Source organism: Epinephelus moara, chromosome 9 (assembly GCF_006386435.1).
Source record: "Epinephelus moara isolate mb chromosome 9, YSFRI_EMoa_1.0, whole genome shotgun sequence".
NCBI classification, from domain to species: Eukaryota; Metazoa; Chordata; class Actinopteri; order Perciformes; family Serranidae; genus Epinephelus; species Epinephelus moara.
Genome location: NC_065514.1, coordinates 3,755,461 through 3,762,100, shown reverse-complemented (window position 1 = coordinate 3,762,100; position 6,640 = coordinate 3,755,461). Strand labels below are relative to the sequence as shown.

General features: G+C 43.9%; 1 protein-coding gene and 1 long non-coding RNA gene across 2 annotated transcripts in view; one reads left to right on the top strand and one right to left on the bottom strand.

Moving 5' to 3' along the window:
• Positions 1 to 5,557, top strand: part of LOC126396083 (uncharacterized) — an 8,676-nt gene extending 3,119 nt beyond the window's left edge. Inside the window, exons 3-5 of the long non-coding RNA XR_007570514.1 lie at positions 2,850 to 2,945; positions 3,123 to 3,303; positions 5,514 to 5,557. This is a non-coding gene — a long non-coding RNA (uncharacterized LOC126396083). The remainder of the gene's footprint in view (positions 1 to 2,849; positions 2,946 to 3,122; positions 3,304 to 5,513) is intronic.
• LOC126396026 (uncharacterized) overlaps positions 1 to 6,640 on the bottom strand; it is a 37,495-nt gene that overhangs the window by 10,273 nt on the left and 20,582 nt on the right. The window lies entirely within an intron of this gene.

Below are 6,640 nucleotides of genomic sequence, written 5' to 3'. Positions count from 1 at the left end.
CATTATATAGAAATAGCTTATCTTCACACCGATGGTCTCATTTGCTGTTGTAGGTCACGCACAGACATCAGCAGAAACCAGAGACTTTTGCATATCCAGTTAAAAGTTCCTTGTAGCGACTTTAAAATGGAACATTAATAAACATAATAAACATTAATATACTAAAAGCGGAGCGGCATGGTGGTGTGGTGGTTAGCAGTGTCACCTCACAGCAAGAGGGTTCCCGGCTCGATCCTGGGTGTGGAAGCCCCTCTGTGCGGAGCTTGCATGTTCTCCCTGTGTCAGCGTGGGTTTCCTCCAGGTGCTCCGACATGTTCTTCCTGTGTCAGCGTGGGTTTCCTCCAGGTGCTCCAGCTTCCTCCCACAGTCCAAAGACTTTCCTGCAGCCTCTTCTCTGAAGACAGCAGAACACACGTATCGATCTGATGTTACATTACACACTGCGTACTGTGTTTATCTTCATTAGATCACATGCACACGACAGCAGGCTGCTGCAGAGTAACACACGTCAGAATGTGCTCTGCCTGTTTATGCCTCATTAATTCTGTGCATCATGACTGCATAGACCAACAAAGCCTCCGGCACATACGTTGCGGCCACTTCTCCCCTCCACAGTAGTGATGTTACGTGCTGTGCCGATGCTTCGAAGCGTGTGTCGAGTAATCCAGGAAGTGTTTCTGCGATGCGCGTATCGAGGCTTGTATCGTTTCAGACGAGTGACGTCATTGATGACGTCAGTGTGTTGTCAGTTCTCTGACCTATGGATTTTATATCTATTTTACAGATAATTGATCTTTGACTTATCTAATGACCAGTGTTTGACATTACTGCTGGTCCATTAATACATTTTCAGTCAGCACACATACCAGACAGTCTAAGCTAATAACCTAAAGTGGTGTTGAACACTGAGTAGGTTGTTGCTGAATTGTCAAGGCAATTGTACCAAGGCAATTTGTGCTGTTGTTCTTGGATGGTGTTGGTAGTGGTGGCTATGTTGTCTGTGATTTTATCTAGCCTCTCTGTGTCGTGCCTCTCTGACTCCTCCAGAGGGTTCACCATCCTCCTCTTTATTTGAAGGCCCTTCTGCACAGCTGGATCTCTTTGGATTTTTCTCTTTAGTCTGTCTCCTCTGTGGCTGTTGAGCTCTGCCTTAAAAAAGCAGAGCAAAAATAGGTTTGTTGAAGATGGAGCAATACTTACGAGCAACACATTTCACCACATACAGTAGGTACATAGAGGACAACATGCAAGGCTCCTCGACTAGGCAGACATTTAGTCTAACAACGCGTGCTGGAGGCCAGGCAGTCTTCCACGTTGATCTGCATATTAACAGTTTCGATGCCAGCTTCTATGGTGCAGGTGACCCACCCCATATTTCCTCACACAACTTGAAGAATATTAAAACCACACCTCCATACGCTCCTCTGATGGCTTTTGGCTGTGTCTTTTTCATGCAGGAACTCCTTCCCTTTAGGCGCTGTGCTTGTTGGATACTGCTCTAAACAAGCCTCGAAGATGTTGAAGTATTTCGATTGGCATAACTTCCAGTCATCATTTTCTTGAAATGTACTTGCTTTGAAGTTCAGGGTCACTTAGAGTCAGTGTTTGTGCGTGAGCCATTTTATTTGTTTATGCCTCACCCCTCTGTAAAAGGAAGTGTACGTGCACAGGCACATGTTCCTTTGTTACAAAGTTACACCGCCAACTGCTGGACTGGTATGTATACTACAGCATTTTTAGTTGTTTTTGCAGATCCGTGTGCATTGACTGTTATCAAAATGTTGTCGTCTGAACACTTAAAATGGGAAAGAGAAACACTTCCGTTTTCAGCAGATTATTTTTGTGTAATAATAATAATAATAATAATAATAATAATAATAATACAGAAGCAGCACAGAAGGCCCTATCTCCCATGGTCCTGAGTCTGGTTCTGGGTATTTGGAGGAGGTTTGAGTGAGTGGAGCAGACGGAGCGTGTTGTGTTTTGTGGGTTAAGAAGTTCTTTGAGGTGGGGGGGCATGTCAATGGATACATGGGTGTGTGAGGAGGGAAACCTTGTACTCAATCCTGATGGAGACGGGAAGCCAGTGGAGTGAATAGAGAATGGGGGTGATGTGCTCATGTTTCTGCACTCACATCAGGATCCTAGCTGCAGAGTTTTGAAAGTATTGAAGCCTCTGCAGGCTCTTGCTAGGAATCCCAACGAGAAGTGCATTACAGTAATCCAGTCTGGAAGAGATAAAGGCATGAACCAGCTTTTCGGCATCTGAGAGGGAGAGAATGGGGCGGAGTTTGGCAATGTTACGGAGGTGGTAGAAGGAGGTCTTGCAGAGGTGGTTGATATGGGATTCAAAGGTGAGCTGGGGGTCCATTTTTACACCAAGATTTGTGACTGTTGATGAGAGGGGGATGTTGGAGCCAGAAAAGGTGATGCTGGTTATGGATGATGATTTAGTCTGGTTAGGGGTGCCAACCAGGATGGCTTCAGTTTTGGAGCTGTTGAGTTGGAGGAAGTTGTGCTCCATCCATACCTTTATCTCCTCCAGACAGGTGGTGAGTTTTGACGGGGTTGACTGTGATGATGAGGGTGGGGTTGCAGCAGTAGCATTTTGTAAACATGGATCGATTTTAAAAGTGATCAAAGTTTGCTGTTAAACCTACTTTGAACAACTTGCGCTCTTCTGGACGTTGATCCACAAAATTTGTTGATATTGCTGTAGAAATTTTTATTCCGGGTCAAATATAAGGCTAACGCAAAATTTCTAGCACATTGACAAAGGGAAGTGTATGTCTGAAAGGTGCTCACATGAACCAAGCTAATGTGCTGCTGTGTGTATTACTGTGTTTCAGGGAGATGTGGAGGTTTGTCCTGACTGTGAGTCTGCTCTGCTGGAGGTCTGAGGGCACTGTGACCTGCAGAGACAAGAACAATGGGATTGTGGACTGGTGAGGCAACACTTGACTTTTAGTAACCTTCTAGCCAAGTCCTTCAAAAGGTACTTCTGTCAGTACTCTGATGTAACAAACAGGTGTATTTGATAGGTCTGTGAAATCTGGTTAACATTTCCCCCTCTGAGTTTGCTTCTTCTCAGTTCATGTTGCTGTTCTGTTGTTTATTGTCAGGTACATCATTTACAAGGCACCCACACAGACACCGTCTCTTACTGGTTTGGAGTATCTTTACATTGACTCAACTGGAATGTAAAAGATGGTACCCTCAACACCTAACTATAAGAGCATCAAAGATCCGAACGGCGTCCTGGCAAACACCCTGCGGCCCCTCTTCACTCCAATCAGGTCAATGGTGAGAATCAATGGTCTGGTCATGGGCTGGTACCACCAATATGTTATAATCTCTGAGAAAAACAGTGAGTGTGAGTTGTTGAGTGTGTTCACATGGACATCAATAACCCATTTATGAGGCTTATCCTGGTTATGATCAAATACAGGGTATGGTGTTTACACAAGTGCAGAGATATCAGGTTACATGAAAAATACTAGTAACGTGGTTACAGATGACTGCAGTCTATCTGGACAGGCACTTGGGATGTTTACAAAAACAAACTGCCAATGGAAGATGAGAGTGACAAGACATATTACTTCCACTTGACAACTTAACAGCTAATTTCTTGTCTCCTCCAATCGCCAACAGCTGTCTGCTCTGAGCTTATCCATCATCTAATTTTTCCTCTCTCAACCGTGCACACACACAAACACTGAACACTCAACTCTTACAACACTTTCCTCCACTTTGACCTATGTCAGGCTGCCGCTGTCACTACCAATGCGTAGTGCAGGGGAGCAGTGGAAGAACATAAGCAGCTTCTGTCATTACCAAAATACAAACTGTGTTTCATCATCTTTTTAGAAGTGAAAAGCTGTTGCCACCAGCATAGCTTGTATTTCTGCTACGTCACTTGGCTGAAGCCGCCTGATGCCTGGCAGGTATTTGTTGGCTCCCAATAAAAGGGATAAGGTCTATTCATGCAACAGTGCTCAGGTTTTCTTTTTTATTCCAGGTATCATAGACAGGTTTCTCATAAGCAGAATACGGTGTTTATGAAAAGGGGATATGGATTTTACAAGCTCAAACACATAAACTGAATACTCCAAAACCTGATGATGAACAGGTTCTTCATGTCCATGTAAACACACTCACTGGGTGCGGTTACATGATGGCTTCTCATTCAGAATGAAATAAATCTGAATGAAATCATTCTGAATTAAAGTCTTTCCAGGTAGTTTACATGGGAAATATTCATTCTGAATGAGGGTTTACACGGAGATCAGTTTAATCGCCTTTATTCGGGTCAGCGCAAGGTTTGGGGCAGGGAAGGTTTCTGATTGGATAGGGGGCGGGGCGGATGTTACGTGTTTACGTTTACCGGAAGAAAACACTGTAGTCCTCGCTCCGGATAACAAGATGCTTGACGACGCCGTTCTTAGTGCCTTTTTCGGGCTTGTTTTGCTTATATTCTTGAAGCAGCAGTACGACAACAACCTTGTTCTGCTAATGCTTCGTCTGTTGAGGAGGAGAAGGGAGGTAGAAGGTCGAAGAAGGGAGATAGAAGACCGTGCTGTGGCGAATGGAAACCGGTGAGTGCAACGAGTCCGACTGCTCTATCTCAGCCCGTTGCTATGCGCGCTATATACGTCATGGCGCCAGAAGGGCAAGGAAACGAGCATGCGCAGAAAGACCGGAATGAACTTAAAGAGGAATGAGTGTATACAAGTGCGAGAAATTCTTTCATTGGGAATTAGAAACGGAATATTCCAGCCCCTTACATCGGATTGAATTTTCAATCACATTGGCCATTTTCATTCTGAATTAGGTGTTTACAAGATCACTTTTAATAGGAATGAACTTTCATTCTGAATGAAAAGGGAATTAAACTGTCCATGTAAACGCACTCAATGTGCCTCATGAAAGCATTAGCACTGTATCTTAACACACTGGACAAAATTCTGGGCTCTGTACATTGGCAGTCTCTGATATTGCGAGTCGCTGACTGAGGGAAATGATGTAATATAAAGGTCATCTTTTGTAAGTATCTGCTATATCCTATATTCTTAATACAATAGTAACCTAAATAAATGCAATCAGATTTAATATTATGTCAGCCTCCTCTCTCTCCCCCCACGTTTCCTGCCTGCCTTTCTACTGTATAATATCAAGGACAAAAATGTACTGAAAATGCTATTGCTAAAGTTTACAGAAATGTACTTACAACACACACTAGCATGACAGTTTGCACTTTTGTTTGTTCAGTTCAGCACATAGCATATCTGATGAGGCGGATGAATTTGAGTACCCACGGGGCTAAATGCACTTATTGTAAATCACTTTAAAGTGAAAGTTTCAGCTAAATAAATGTAATGCAGTGTTTATGTATGATGTGAGAAGCAGGTGATTATTTACAGTATGTTGTGGTTGTACATGTATGGAGGGATTCTCTGTACTTTAAAATACATTATTAATCTTTGTTTCTTCTCTGTTCTGTCTTCTGTTTGTAGCCGCAGGACTTTGGGTTCATCAGCTATAGCGATCAACCTCCAGGCAGGACTTTGGGTTCATCAGCTATAGCGATCAACCTCCAGGATGTAATGCTGACCACACAATGTTTGGCCACAGTAAAGGTAAATACCATCTTCTTACAGAGAACATATCTTCTACTATTTATGGGAAGCTGGAAAATAGCAAGAAGTGTGTGTGTGTGAGAGTGAGTGTGTGTGTGTGTGAGAGTGAGTGTGAGTGTGAGAGAGAGAGAGAGAAAAGAAAGACAAAGGCGGGTGTGGTGATCAACAAGCCGTTTGGCCTACAAAACAAAATGGCTGACAACAGAGAACTACAAAAATGGCCGAATCAAGGCTGTGACCGACCGACCGACCGACCGACCGACAGACAGATCCACCAATGTCCAGCAGTGCCATCAGCTCAGAACTAGCAGAAACCAGTGGGACCCAGGTACAGCCATCTACTGTCCGGAGAAGTCTGGACAGAAGTGGTCCTCATGGAGGAATTGTGGCCAAAAGCCAAACCTCTGACATGGAAACAAGACCAAGTGACTCAACTATGCATGAAAACACAGGAACTAGGGTGCAGAAAAACAGCAGCAGGTGCTCTGGACTGATGAGTCAAAATGTGAAATATTTGGCTGTAGCAGAAGGCAGTTTGTTCACTGAAGGGCGGGAGAGTAGTACTGCACTTCTAGTTGTTCACAGCCAACATCTGAAAGTTTGGGAGGACACACCAAATTTGATTTTGCTAAGAGTTTAGTGTCCCCAGCTACTGCTGTCCACATGTTAAAGTGTCCTAGAAGAGGACATGGATCCCCAAACTGCACTTGGGGCTCCAACCTTTGGTGAATGAGTGCAAATGGTAAAGTGTTTCGGAAAGCCATTTTATGAGGTGCTGTCTAACTGTTCATTTTCCTCAGGGGTTCTGATGGTGAACAAAACCGGCACTGGAGTCTGGCTCTTACACAGCACACCACAGTTCCCTTTCAGAAGAGATCCCACTCATTTCTGGCCTGACACTGGAGCGAGGAATGCTCAGACGTTTATTTGTGTAACATTCAGCTACGACATGTTCAGGAACATAGGTAATGAGCTCAGTTAAAATACACCTTGAATGTGAAGAT